Here is a 16,112-nt window from a genome sequence, read left to right on the forward strand (position 1 = left end):
TACACTGCCCATTCAGACATTATTACTCATGTACAGCCTGCGAAAGTGTGCCAAAAATCTCCCACCGCATGTCACTCACTCACCCTAACACCCTGGGCAGATCACTCATGGTTACAATGTTCATCTGAAGATGGGCAGCTCTATAAGCATGATAGCAGATGATAGCAGGCTCAGGCACCCAAACCTGCTTGATCACAGAAGCACCCACCAACATGCTTACAATGTCTACCTCTTCTAATAGTGTAACTGTGAGTGACCTGACAGAGAGGCTAAATGATGCACTGGGGTAGAGATGTTCAGTGAGTTATCAGAAGCAGTACATGAGTATTTTATTTATTGTTGAATTTTATTTATTGTTGAATTCCTATACCGCCTTTCATTAAAAACAACCCCAAGGTTTTTTACAAAAGTTTAAAACATACAATAAAAATGACAATTAAAATATTAAGCTAAAAATATAAAACAAATCTAATGTAAAAACTATAAAATACAAGCATAAAAACACATAGGCACAAGAATAAAAACACACAGAAGCAGCATAGAAATGGTCATGTAAAAGCCTGGGTAAAAAGCCAAGATTTAAGAAGCTTTCTAAAAACTGTGATGGAGTCTGAGGAGCAAATGGCCACTGGGAGAGCATTCCAAAGTCTGGGGGCAACAACAGAGAAGGCCCTGTCCTGAGTGCATGACAGACGAGCCTCCTTCATTGTAGGCACCCGGAGCAGAGGCCCCTCAGATGTCAAGCAGGCAGCAACCCTTGGGAGCAGGCGGTCCCTCGGATACCCCGGGCCCAAACCGTTAAGGGCTTTAAAGGTCAAAAACAGCACCTTTGGACCCGGAAACAAACTGGCAGCCAGTGCAGCTCTTTCAGGATGGGTGTGATGTGTTCCCACCGGGCAGCTCTGGACAAATCCCTAGCTGCCGCGCTTTGCACTAGCTGCAGTTTCCGGATATTCTTCAAGGGCAGCCCCACGTAGAGCGTAGAAAGTAATACTCTGAGAATAACTTCTGAATCAGGCTTGCATGTTTCTGGTTTCCCTCAACTTCCCCTGACTCATTAATCATTAATGGAGAATATTTACATTGATTTGCTTAATCCGGGATAAATGTGAAATATGATTGACTATGGAAAACTAAAGTAAAATTGGGCTGGTACAGACAATACTTGAGTATTTAAAGCAGGCCTGCTCAACTTAGCCTTCCCAGCTGCTTTTGGACCACAGCTCCCATAATCCCCAGCCACAGTGGCCAAGGATTATGGGAGTTGTAGGCCAACATCTGCAGGGGGGGTCAAGGTTGAGCAGGCCTGATTTAGAGCATGTGTAGAGAGGTCATTTGGATGAGCATCCCCCCAACCCCACCCCACCTCAAATGATAAAGGACTTTGCCAGGAGGGCATTGGGATGTCCTTGGAGGATATCTTGACAGGTGTGCTTTCAGTGCATCCCTCTCAAATCACATGCACATGGACAGAATTGTCCAAACCAGTGAGTATTGTCCGAACCAGCCTATATAGTCTAACATGTACCTTGAATTTCAATATAACTAATCTGACCAAGGTCAGAGAAGTACTAGGGAGGATTCCATCACTAGATAAACTACTGGGGAAAGGAGCCCAAAATGATTTTGTCAAAAATACTTCATCATAGGATGTGCACTATAATTTTCTTTGGAATCCAGGCTCTTAGGTCCTGCTGCTGCAAATTCAGTATTTAGAGAATGAAAAGCAGAGTAATTTTCTTGTGGGAAAGAATGTAAGATAAAACAATATCCTATGTTTGTTTTATCTCATTTCTTAACTTGTTCATATTTTCTTCATTCACCAGCTCTGGTTTCCATTAGGGATGTGCGCGAACTGGTCCGCAGGCCATGTTAGAGGCCTGCAAACTGGTTCGCAAGTGGCCCAGTCTGGTGGTTCGATGCCAGGGTGGGGGTCTTGCTTAAAGGGCAGGGGGGTTGTACTTACCCCTCCCACCGCGTTTCCCCCTCTGGCACTCAATTTTTCAGTGAAATTTTTGGGGCGGCAGCATTCCTCCCTGCTGCCCCTGACCCCTTGTTGACAGGTAAAAGCGGAAGTAACTTTCATGCATGTGCCCGCCACTGACGCGCGCCGTACACATCACACATTGTGTGCGCATGCTGTGCGGTGCGCACATGTATGGAAGTTACTTCTACTTTTACCAATCAACAAGAGGGCAGGGACAGCAGGGAGGAATGCTGCCGCCCCGAAAATTTCACTGAAAAATGGAGTGCTGGAGGGGGAAAAGTGGTGGGAGGGATAAGTACACCCCCACCCTAAAGTAAGACACGCACACCCCGGTGTCGGACCGCGGAGGCGCGAGTGCTCATCCCTAGTTTCCATGATGACATGTATAATTGTGACAACTAGTCTTGGGGGAAAATATTCTACAGTTCAATTTTTAAAGAAATATTCTGCACCTGCAGCAGGAAAGAACTGCTAAAAGAATAAAACTTCATCAGTAGATTCTCAACCATGGATATTCTCAGACAGCCAACATTCAAATTTGTAAAATCCTATTGCTTGAGGAGACAATAATGTCCTCAATTCGGGCCGACTTGGACTAATGTTCTTGTATTCGGGTCGACTTGGACTCCACTGTTTCTGCAGAGTCTTTTAAGCTGGTGTCCAGCAATCCCTCTTGCACTATTAGATTGGATCAGTTTCAATCTGTGATGCCTGAGGATGTGGGCAAGCTGCTTGGGGCAGTGTGGCCTACCACTTGTTCTCTGGATCCTTGCCCAACCTGGCTGCTTCGATCTAGCAGAGAGATTGTTGGAGATGGCCTAGTTAATATCATAAATGCATTGCTGAGGCAGGGTAGGATGCCTCCTTGTTTGAAGGAAGCAATGATTAGACCACTTCTTAAGAAGCCTTCCCTAGATCCCTCAGTGATGGATAGTTATAGGCCGGTCTCCAATCTCCCATGGTTGGTAAGGTGATTAAGAGAGTGGTGGCCAACCAGCTCCAGGCATTTTTGGAGGAAACCAATTATCTAGACCCATTTCAAACTGGCTTTAGAGTGGGCTATGGGGTTAAGTCTGCCTTGATCGGCCTGATGGATGGCCTTTACTGGGGAATTGACAGAGGGAGTGTAACTCAGTTGGTTCTTTTGGATCTCTCGGAGGCATTTGATACCATTGACCATGGTATGCTTCTGGATTGCCTGGGGGAATTAGGGATAGGAGGTACTGGTTTGCAGTGGTACGGCTCCTATCTCTCAGGCAGATGGAGCCTGGTGATAGTTCCTCTTTAAAATGGGAACTATTAAATGGAGTCCCTCAGGGCTCCATTCTGTCACCAATGCTTTTTAATATTTACATGAAACCGCTGGGTGAGGTCATCAGGAGATTTGGTACTGGGTGTTATCAGCATGCTGATGAAACCCAAATCTATTTATCATCATCATCATCATCATCATCATCATCATCATCATCATCATCATCATCGTCGTCATCATCATGAAATGGCATTCACTCCCTAAATGCCTGCCTACAGACAGTAATGGGCTGGATGAGGGTTAACAAACTGAAACTGAATCCAAGCAAGACGGAGGTGCTCATTGTGAGGGATTGGAATTTAAGGGATTAGTTAGATCTTCCTTTGCTGGATGGGGTTACACTCCCCCAGAAGGAACAGGTATGCAGCTTGGGAGTGCTCTTGGATCCAGGCCTCACCCTGGTATCTCAGGTGGAGGCTATGGCCAGGAGCGCTTTCTATCAACTTTGGCTGATTCAACAGCTGTGCCCATTCCTTGAAGAGGAAGATCTCAAAACAGTGGTGCATCAGCTGGTAACCTCCAGGCTCAACTACTGCAATGTGCTCTACGTGGGGCTGCATTTATACATAGGCCGGCAACTTCAGTTAGTTCAAAATGCAGCAGCCGGATTGGTCTCTGGGGTAACCCGGAGTGACCATATTTTGCCTGTCTTAAAACAGTTGCACTGTCTGCCAATATGTTTCCAGGCAAAATACAAAGTTCTGGTTATTACCTTTAAACTCTGAATGGCTTGGGTCCGGGCTACCTTAGAGAGTACCTTCTTCAGTATGATCCCCATTGCTCATTGAAGCAACCTGGAGAGGTCCGTCTCCAGTTACCACTGGTACGTCTGGTGGCGACTCAGAACCAAGCCTTTTCTGTAGCTGCTCCTGGCCTATGGAATGCACTCCCAGCAGATATTCACAGTTTAGGTTTGTTGTCAGCCTTTAAGAGAGCCCTAAAAGCTTATTTGTTTGGCCTGGCCTTCCAAGGTTTGTAAAGTGTTTTTAAAAGTATTTTAATTGGTTTTAAATAGTTTTAATTGTTTGTGAACTGTTTTTATATTGTTTTAGCACCACCACCCCCAGAGCCTTATTTTACATATGAATGGATGCTGATGATTATCCACAAATACCATTGTAGCACCAGGAATTAGGGATGTGCAAACCGGTTCAATGTCAAGCCAGTTCGACATTGAACTGGTTTGGTTCAACAATTCAGCGTTAAACTGAACCACCCCCTGTTGGAACCTGGACCAAGCTCTCCCCCCTCCCTCCACTCTCGGCCGGCCGTTTGGTGGGAAGCTTGCAAATGTCTTTTTTAAAAAAATTATTTATTTATTTTTATTCATTTTTATTGTTAAATTTATACCCTGCCTTTCATTTAAAAAATCCCAAGGCGGCTCACAATAAAATTTAAAAACAAGATTATAAAAAAGACACATTCAAACATTGAGCTAAAAAATATAAAAACACATCTGATTAAAAATAATAATAATAATAATAAAACACAAGCATAAAAACAGTACAAAATACAAGAAACAGCAGCAGAGACAATCATATAAAAGCCTGGGTTAAAAGCCACGATTTGACATGCTTTCTAAAAACTGTGATGGAGGCTGAGGAGCGGATACCCACCGGGAGAGCATTTCCCACTTACCCCCTCTGCGGGGCTTCTCTGAAGCCACACGGGGGCCCATGGAGGTTCCCCCTCCCACTCTGGCCTCCATTATGCAGTAAAGCACCCTGTTCGGGTGGTCTTCGGCCCTTTGCAGGCCTTTCTCCCATCGCAGCCTCTGCAGGTCAGAAGCTTTCTGCTGGGCTTGAAAACTCTAGAAAATTATAAGGACCTTCTGAGCATGCTCCACAATCCATTAAGAAGGGGAGGGGAGATCATAGTTGCCAGTTCAGGGAACCTGGTAGTAATGGAGGGGGTTATGCTGACATCACTTTCCTCTTCAGACAAGGTCCGCTGTAAGTGTGAGCAGCGGGGTGCACTGCTGATTGATGTGTCAGGAACAGGACTGCCTTCCCCTTCATGCCGCTGTAGATGGATAAAGCAGAGTGATTTTATAATGTCTGAATTTGGCTCCTCTCTCACCCCTACGTGGAGATGCCAGGAAGTGAACCTGGGACCTTCTGCATGCAAGCAGATGTTCTGCCACTGAGCTATGGCCAATCCCCTAAGGGGAATATCTCACAGCACTCAGATATAGTCAGCCATCCAAATGCAAACCAAAGCAGCTTCTGCTTAGCAAAAGGGACAATTCATGCTCGCTACCAGAAGTCTAGCTCTCCTCCACAATGTTGAGCTAAGGCGCACCACTAAAGGGAAGCAGGAAGAGGGGAAGACCTGGGGACTGAAATAGCAACTTGGTGGGGACACTTTTTCTCACTCAGTCCCTCACACACTCATCGCTACTAACCATCTAGCCATTGGCACACTACGTGGCAGCTGTTGACCCTTCCTCTCCCTGTGTCCCTCACAGACAATTAGGCAGCCATCCATCAGGTGAAACAGCAAGACCATTTGATTCTGCAGTCCCAGAACAATGTAGATGTCAAGCGAAGCTGACAGCATGACCAGCAGTTGCAGCCACTGAGAAATTCCATATCTAGGACAGTAGCGTGCAATAAATAAAAGTACATACAGTAATGCAAAAAGAGCAGCAGGTAAAATTTGAAGCTATATAAAGAAAATACTTGGCTTGGACAAATAAAACCTGGAACTGGAAAAAACATCAGTCATAACTAGGTAAGCTTCTCTAGGGAATAGATTCCACAACTGAAAAGACTCTACCGGAAATCAACCAGCACTTCAGTTCTGAAAATGGAGGGATTTGCAGAAAGGTTACTTGGATCTCAGGCATATCCTCATAACTGGGCAAGCATGTGGGGCAGACTAAAAGTACACCTAGGGTTCCTGAACCTTTGAGAGACGTTTCAAAGCATAGGCAACCATTGCCAGAAACTTCATTGCTGTAACCATTAGATCCCTTTTTTGCACTCTAATATAGATATCTCAAGATTTGCCACACTGGCCAGGTTCAGATGATTGTTTAAACCATGGTTTAGATTATTGTGAACAAACTGCAGAGAGCCTTGGACTTGCACACTTCCCCACTCCCGTTTCACACATAAAGTGAGGAGTTTCTGTGTTCAATTTTAAATGAACCACAGTTTCCTGTTCTGTCTGAACTCAGGAAACTGTGGCTAGATCAAACAATCCAGGATCAACCCATGGTTTCAGATCCTAGTTTGTTCTGTAACCACAGTGAGAGAAAAGCCACAATTTTCTAAGTTCAGACTTAACCAGGAAACTGCCATTTATTCAAAACTGAAAGTGGAAGGTTTCAGTTTCCTCAGCTTCCATGCAAAGGCAGAGCAGAGGAGGGAAGAGCATGAGCATGAGGTTTGCTATGGCTCATTCACGATCATTAGCCGTGCCTGTCTTGTTAGCTTTGATGTTGCTCATCATAAAGACAAAATTATCAATCTGCTTTGCACTTTCTAGGAAGTTCTAATTGTTATGTTTCAGGACTTCTGAGGTTCAAGCAAGGGAAACACTCCAAGCAAAATAAAATTATTAAAAATATCCAAATTCGGAAAAAAAAATCAACATATTTATTCGTTTTTAAATTAATTAAGATCCATTGTAAAAGAAACTTTCCACTCCTTTAGTATTTAATGGCCATCAGCCAGAGTAAATTACTCATGAGCAGTCCCATTGAAATTAATGGGACAAGTTAGTCATTATTATTTTACATTTATATCCCGCTGTTCCTCCAAGGGGCCCAGGGCGATGTACATGGTGATGTCTATCCTCCCAACAATCCTGTGAGGTAGGTTAGGCTGAGAGATAAGCAACTGGCCCAGAGTCAGTTTCATGGTCACTCGTTCCCCTCAGGCCACTGGCAGTTCACCGGGATTTGAACTCGGGTCTTCCCTGTCCTAGTTGAATACTCTAACCACTATACCACACTGGCTCTCCACACAAGTCATAACTAACTTGTCCAATAAATTACAACTAGCTTAACCCGTGCAGAGCATCTGCATGCTAGTACTTGATTGTTCCCCTCTACGCCCTACCACAGACCCCTCACCTCAGAGATCTCTCCACTCCCTGAGCCACACTCCTGCTCCTCCTCTTCCATTCGGTTGCTTCCATCCCCCCATCCCTCTTGGTCGCTCTGCCAGCCCTTTACTCCACCCCCCTTGCCCTCTTGTTCTCAGCTGCAGGTGTTGCTAGTGCCTATTGGCCAAGCTGCAGCCCCCTATCCCCAGAGACCTCCCCACCCTCACCTCAGCCTCGCTCCTGCTCCTCCCCATGGGAGCAGAAGCAGATGACCGGGCCCTTCCTCACTGCTGCCACCGCCATGGTCACTCGTTCCCCTCAGGCCACTGACAGTCCTGAGGCCCGTTGCTTTCCTGCCTGCCTCCGCCAATGGCCTAGGTAGCGCCCCCCCCCCCAAGCAGCGGTGGTTGACTGGACCCTTCCTTGCTGGCAAAGGCTGCTCATTCCCCCTCAGGCTGCTGACAGTCTTGGGCCTGTCCCTTGCCCTTCCTTCTTTGTCACTTCCCCTCCCTTCTTTTTCTTTCTTTCTCTCTCCTCCTCTCGCTCTTCTCCTCTATCTTCCCCTCCCTTCTTTTTTTCTTTCTTTCTCTCTTTCCCCCCCCCCCCCCGAATTATCAGATCTTGTCCATCTTGTTTCCTCATCTAATTCACACAATGACAGCCTCCTTCTCTTGAAGGGGCTCTTTCCTCCCTTATGACCTCTGTCTTCACAGACCCCTGCCCACTATCCATAGATAGATAGATAGATAGATAGATAGATAGATAGATAGATAGATAGATAGATAGATTCCTCTCCACTACAATCAAGAACATCTTCCAACCAGTAACAGTTGCATTACAACTGAACTTAACCATCACAGGCTCCTCCTCCCTATCTGCATGTGGAATTCCCACTGCCCAATCACCATGGTGCCACAGGCTCCTCTTCCCTATCTGCATATGGAATCCCCACTGCCCAATCACCATGGTGCTTCTGCTCTCACAGGCTCCTCCTCCTTATCTGCATATAGAGTCTCCACTGCCCAATCAGCACAGTGCTTCTGCTCATGAACTCTTGCAACTCTCGCCACGCACAGGATTAGCCACGGGTACACCTTAGAGAATTAGAGAGAGAGAGAGAGAGAGAGATGGGACTACTCATGAGCAATTTAGTCTGGCTGTCAGTCAACATCACCAGACCATATAAATGGCTAATGCTTGCCACTTGAACAATTACTTTAATTTCCAGTCCCTTCTGCTGGAACTTTAATTAATTGAATGATGACTCTTACATAATGCATGAAAGCTTTGGAAGATGTGGCTGAAACTTTGCTTCAGCTGGTAAAGACCAGGAAAGGATTGGCAATCAGAAAAGAATAAGCATGCATATGTATTCAGTACTTGGTTTGGGCCCCTTTTGCAGCAATTACTGCCTCAATACGGCGTGGCATGGATGCTATCAGCCTGTGGCACTGATGAGGTATTATGGAAGACCAGGATGCTTCATTAGCGGCCTTCAGCTCTTCTGCATTGTTTGGTCTCATGTCTCTCATCCTTCTCTTGGCAATGCCCCATAGATTCTCTATGGGGTCAGGTCAGGCAAGTTTGCTGGCCAGTCAAGCACAGTACACTGTATACTTTTCAGAGGTCCGATATTGTTCTATTCTTCAATCGTCTTCTTGGTTCCATGTAATATTCTAATTTTCTGAGATTGTGGATTTGGGGTTTTCATGAGCTGTACGCCATGATCATCACAATTATAACAAATTAAGGCTTGACTTATCTCGCTTTGCATGTAATGCGTCTGTCTCATATATCAGTTTCACCTTTTAATTTGCATTACTGAAATTAATGGACTTTTGCACGATATTCTAATTTTTTGAGTTTCACCTGTAATGTACTGAAAATATGAAATGAGAAGTCCGCTAAAATAAAATTTGAACTGGCATATTTGCCTTTCTGTAATAAACACAGGCACATCTGTACAATATATGGTATGGAACTACTCTCTCTTTAGTTCCCTAAATACTAAAGAGCAGTTTTAATAATTGGGCACATACCAAGCACTGGATTAGATGGTTTTACATACCATAGCTCAGTAGTAGAACATCTGCTTTGCTTGCAGATGGTTCCTGGTTCAATCCCTAGCATCTCCAACTCTGGCTGCAAAAGATTCCTGCCTGAAACCTTGGGGAGTTGCTGCCAGTCAGTGTAGGTCTGGACTGCACAGCTTTGGCCATCCAGCTGCTTTTGGACTACAGCTTCTGTCAGCCCAGTCACACTGGTCAATAGCCAGGGATTATGGGAGTTGAAGTCCAACATCTGCAGGAGGGCCAAAGTTGTGCATCTCTGGTGCAGTCTATAATATTGAGTGGGATGACTCACCCACGGTATGACTCAGTAGAAAGCGGTGTGCTACATTCCTCTAGAAGGGTGATATGTGTGTGGCTTCTCCAACAGTTGTGAGTCTGTACTTATTAGTCCATACAGGGGCTGCTGTATGTGCACTAAGCCATGTGTCTTTGCTCCTGCACCACTCCTGCCATTGTTCTGAATGCCAAGAGCAGGGCAGGAGTGACTACTCATGGCTTAGTGCACACACATCAGCCCCCATCCCCCTTTGCCATGGCTTTTGGCTGTTGCAGAAGCCACACACATGCATGTTGCAGAAGCTGCATGCTGGCACATGCATGTTGCAGAGGCACATGCATGTTGCAGAAGCCACATGTTGCCGAAGCTGCACATCCTTCATATATGTTGCAGAAGCCGTGCACATACATGTTGAAGAAGCCACATGTTGCAGAAGTCATATGAATATTGCCGAAGCCCTCCCGTTGCCGAAGCTGCACTCATGCACATGAAGCCTCACACATGCTCTTGCCTGTTGCAGAAGCCATGCACATGCACATACCTTTCTATGGTATCCACCTTCTGTGTGGTCTATATGCCACTGATTGGATGTGAATGTCCAGTTATAAGAAATGAGTGAAAACTATTCCCTTTTTCATGATGTTCTTTGGTGGTGGTGAAAAATTGCAACAAGAAATAATGAGAGCAGATATTTTAGGTAGGTATATTGGGCACAGACAATGGTCTAGCCAAGTTTATTAAGAACATGAAATAGTTAACACAAAACAAGTGTCTGATGCAAAAGGGATACTGGCAGGCAGCTTGACGTAATGAAACACTCAAACATCCCATCAGGTAGTACCCCAAATGGGACTGCCAGTTATCAGTTAGGCATGAAATATTGAATGAAAAACCCAGGCCAACAAAACTGACTGACAGAATTAAATAAGATGGATCATCTAACTGGGTATTTAATTTAACAAAGTCCAAAAGAATCTGCCTTCCAGTTCTCATTTCCCTGGAGGACAAATGGAAGATGAAGAAATCATTCCTGAAGGGGGTGAAACACACACATCCCTGCTCAGGGCCAATATGAGCAGAGGGGCAAAATCCCCCCATTGCTCCCACCAGGTAGAGACCCCAGGAAGGTCAAAAAAGGGTGTGAGGGAGGATGTAAACACTGCTTGCCTAGGCAATGTTTAGAACCTGGTTTCCTACTCCTAACACAGCAACGAGAAAGGGAGGAAAATCTAAATGATGTTTGCCTATCATGGCTTGTTGCTAGTCCTCCCACTGCAGTATTCACCTCAGTAGGGTGCAATTCATCCCCTTTTTTAACATATTCATTTTGTTTGTTCTCAAACCTGATTGGTGACATTAGTCAAGTGACTAAACTGTAGGCAGTAGCAACAGCGAGAGGAACCAATGGCATCAAGCAGGATTGGATTAGGAAAAAGCTAATATTCACATATTAGGAATGTGAAAATCCTAATATGAGAAAAAGCTAATATTCATATTATTTAAGTAATTTTTCAAATGTGGAGGGTGGGGGGGATGTATCATGTCAAAATTGCTACCTCTCCCTAAAAATCAAAACTGTAAAATATTCAGCACAGATCTACAAATTATGTATTTAAAGGGAGGTTTTGCTTTAAAAATAATGCTTATTTTAACCATTGTGCTCAGTGGTGCTTTCTCCCTAGTCAGTGTGTTTAAAATTGCAATCCTAATCTAGTAATCTGTTTTTCAGAAGCTTCTTCACAGCTATCATACATTTGATTTAGTTGCCACCTGGTGGTTTGATACAATTTTTGATTTTGATAGGACCAGATTAACCAGCAAATTCTGCATGTTGCAGAATGAGAACTTCAGCTGAACACACTGAGGCTGTTCACGCGAGCGTGCAAAACTGGGCTGAGGGGGCCCAGCCCGGTTTTGCACACTCATGTGAACCCCAGGGATCGCACCCAATCCCAGTGGTTAACCTGCTTAACGTGGTTAAGAAGCAGTGGTTAAGAAGCAGGAATTAAGAAGCAGTAGTTAACCCATTTAAGTAGCCTCCTAGTTGAATGAGGTTAAGGGAGCGAGTGTTCCCTTAATCTCATTTGATTGCTTGTGTTTCTACCGTGGCTGCTTGCAGCCATGGCAGGCACACTAGGGGGGTGGGGAACCCAGTAAAGCACTGTGCATTTGCGCAGTGCATTATTGGGGCTCTGGGGGGCAGGGCACTGCATGGCAGCACTTCTCTGCGCCTGAACCCGGAGCAGCTGGGCGAGGTGTATGAGAGCCTCAGGTGAGCTGCCACTCATCTGGGTGGGTGATCTGCCCACCCAAGGAAGGGTGAGTGATCGTCTGCAGGGAAGGTTGGGCAAATCTGTTCTCCCTGCAGACCTCGAAGGATCTCTTCTCCATGATCATGAGAAGAATTCCACTGTATTCTTGTCAGCTTTATTATAGTGCAGGACTACAGAGTGTGACACAATTCCTTGCAAGGTATTTCAAGGATGAAAAAAGTGTAAATAATGATAGATTGTGTCTGTGGCCAATTAAATTCTAGGCACTAAGGCAATTGGCAAATCATCAAAAAATAAAACATAAAAAAGTTCAGGATCAGTTATTTCAGGTCCAATATCTGTAGAGGCCAATAGGTACACTTGGGCGGGGGGTGGATTTTGGAACAGAAAGTATAATATTTTATTGGGTCTATAAGTATACACAACAGGAATAAGGACTGGCATAAAACACAACCTTAATTTGCCAAGTGACTCAGCAGTTGGTACAATCTCCAATCTTCCTCTGCTCCAAGAGCCTTAGGGCATATACACAATTTATTTATTTTATATTTTATTTATTATTCATTTTTTATACTGTCTTTCATACGGCATCCCAAGGAAGGTTACAAAAGTTAAAATGCAATAAATCTCCATAAAAAGTCAAATTTAAAACCTTAAATCCAGTTAAACAGTAAAAACCATACAACACCAAAAAAAGAAGTTGTCATTTCCTTTGGAAGATGGACTCCTGTGCCATATCAGTGAATGTCTCTAAATTGTGCTTCTAAACTGTAGGGACTATCAAGAAGACCTATTTTGGCATTACTCTAAAATAGGAAGGAAGGAAGGAAGGAAGGAAGAAAAGGCATAGGAAGGAAAGGAGGAGAAAACAGTAAGTTTTCATTCCTGACTGATCTCAGCCAACAATTATGATAGAAGTAGGGATTTGCAAGCCGGCTTGCATTGTGTCAGCCCAGTTAGGGTGGTCCCAAATGGACTGGCCCCCGAAAGTGGGGTGGCAGGCCGGGTTCAAACCAGACTGCCCCAGTTCTAGGAATTGGCTTGTGGGCCAGCTCAGGGGGTATACTTGTAAAGGGGATTCCCTTGCCTAAGAAAGGGGGGCAGCAAAAGGGGAATACTTTACCTTTAGTTTCCTACCAGTGGAGATGGTGGGGACAGTGGCAGCTGCCGTGGCAGTTGCTATGGCATAGGAGGAAATGGGGATTCCTCCAAACCCCTCGCCAGCCTCCCAAATGACAGGCCGGGCCAGCTGCAGCCTGGTTCGGGCCTCTGTGCATGTGTGGAGGCCATTTGCATCACACAGTATGCATGTTGAGGCCTTTGCAAATGACCTCTGCCACTCTAAGCACCTCCACACATGCACAGTGGCCCAAACTGGGCTGCAGTTGGCCCGGCCTGTCATTTGGGAGGCCAGGGGTGTGTTGGAAGAGCCTCCACCATTGCCTCCGATATAACTGCCACTGCCACCGCCACCGCTGTCCCTGCTGGTGTGGGAAACCCAATGGCTGAACCAAACCAGACCTGGAATCCTTGCTGGATTCTCCCTTACAAGTATCACTGTTGAGCCCCTCGAGCTGGCTCAATGGCCGGACCGGACCAGGCCAGGCTTGATCAAGCTGAACCATCCATCTATCTGGCTCACACATCCCTAAGTATGACGGGCAGTTGAGAGTAGCTGTTAGGTTCCTGAGATGCTGGCCCTTCTGGCAACACAGGCCAATCAAGCCAAAGAAGTACAGTTTGAAATTAAGGTGGTGCTGTGATGCAAAATCATCCTACCCACTGACAAGGCATGTATACCATGGGGAGCAAGCTGGAGGACTGCAACAAAGATAAGTAGGCCTGAGAGTTGTGCAGCAATGTGTACAGCCATAGAACAACAATTGGAGTTTTGTGATGAAGTGTGTGTAGAGGGGTGATTCAAATGAGCATCTCTCTCACATGATTAAAGGATGTGCCAAGAGTGCATTGGCACATCCACTAGTGACATAAAGGCAGGTACATTCTTCTTAAACTGGAGACACTTGCAATTTGGAATTTCTATGAGACTCATGTGTAGGTCAGCATGTACAATAACCCTAAGAATGTATTTTGTCATATGGTGACATTTGGTTGGTCACTAAATGTAGTTGAATGACAAAATATGACTAAATGTAGGTAACTTACATACAATAATCCTAAGCATGTATTTTGTCATACGGTGACATTTGGTTGGTCACTAAAAGTAGCCATACGACCAAATATGACTAAATGTAGGTATCTTCCCAATATCTGAATAGGAAAATAAATAGGATCATCACACATTGCATGCATGTAGGATCAGTACTGTTAAGGACTTCCTTTTAGGAATTTCCATGATGTAGTCCTAACAATATAAGTGTACTGCTTAATTGTTCTGTATTTTTGTCTTCTAAGCAAAATAGCCCAAGGGGGGAAATGAAATTGACTGGATTATGATACTGAAGAGCAATTCTAAACTAAATTGGTGACTAGTCTGACCTATTGTGACTGGATATTTGGTTCTGTGCTGGTAATAATGCAGTAGTGTTGAGTTTATATGACTGTTGGCAATAGTTAACTTTTATTTTGACTTTCAAAACTCAATTGAATAGACTTAGGAAATCTATTTTGAATTAGATCATGACTCATCAATCTATTTATAATCTCAATGCTGGCTGCAAAATGGCAAAATAATTAGAATTAATCTTTGTTGTAAATTGAGTACACAAGGGTGCAGACTCTTATATGCTTCAACAGTGTCTGTGCTAAATAGCATCAAAATGACTTCCAGTTTAAACATCTTATATAATATAGTCATAGAAGATAACTAATTATGTTCTAGAAGGTATTTCATGTATTCTTATAGCAGAGGTCCTTTTGTAGAAATGTAGAAAATTTTGGAAATTTTGAAGCCTGAGGGCGGGGGGAGTTGTTGAGTTGTTATAATTTTGCTGAGTTTGTTACACAGATAGAAAAAATTGCTTCATTTTAAAAAAGAATGAACTTTATCATCTATATTTCAGAAAGCAGCAACACACAGGATCCAGAATACAAAATTCCATAATTTTTTCATGTGGGAGAGAAGCAATTTATATTCCAACTTGTGCCCTGTGCTATAGGGCTAATAATGAAAGAAAAGGAGAAAAGGCAGAAATAATAATAATAATAAATAATAATAATAATAATAATAATAATAATAATAATAATAATGGTTGTGGTTGTGGGGCTTGTGTGCTCTGAGGCAGGTGAGAGGTATGCCAGAGGTCCAACCACACTGGACAGGTCTCACCAGAGGAGCCAGACGAAGAGTGCCTCTCCCATCAACAATATGGTGAGACGTAACCTTAATAAATCTATACCAAATCGGTCATCACCCTGGTCAACAAGGACCGTGCCAGGTGCTGGAATCCCTGGACATCTGGTGGCAAGTGGGCAACAGGACTCAGGATCTTCAGTTGAGCAACCAGGGCTGGAGACTGCAAGGTTACTGGAAGAAACGTCGCTTAACTGAAAAATATATATACAAAAAACACCAACAAGGAAATAATGGTCTGCTATTACAAGTCTAGTCTAACTAGAAGAGGTTATTTAAAAAGAATGTACCAAATTTGGAAAGAGAAGCATCCAGATACAAAAATAACTGAACAAAGGCTAGCAGACCAGAGAAGATTCATAATAAGAAATAAAGTATTCACAGAAGTTGAGCTGGAAGAACTGCAAAGAGCACCACAGGCTCAAGATATGGAAGAAGAATTACCACCAACTGAAGAAGTTGCTCAGGCACAGGTGGAGGAGGTGTTGGAAATTGAGGATGCCACTGTTGCTGAACTGTTTCAAAATCAAAACCAGGCAACCTCCTCCTTGCCTTCCCCTCAAAAACCCAAATGCCATTTAACAGAAAAGCAACAAGAATTAAAGCAAAAAATAACTGATCACATGAACCAAACAACCACCAGAGTTCGACTTCCAGCAATAAAAACAGTTTCCAAAAAACAACTTGCTCAGGCATTAAAAGATATAAATGCTCTACTTGCAGAAATAACAACCAAGAATTTGCAAGAAACAAACCAACTAATGTACAGTGCAGCAACAACAACAACACAAGAGCTCGGATATAAGATCAGTGGACCTGTCAAAA

Source organism: Hemicordylus capensis, chromosome 3 (genome assembly GCF_027244095.1).
Source record: "Hemicordylus capensis ecotype Gifberg chromosome 3, rHemCap1.1.pri, whole genome shotgun sequence".
Classification (NCBI taxonomy): Eukaryota; Metazoa; Chordata; class Lepidosauria; order Squamata; family Cordylidae; genus Hemicordylus; species Hemicordylus capensis.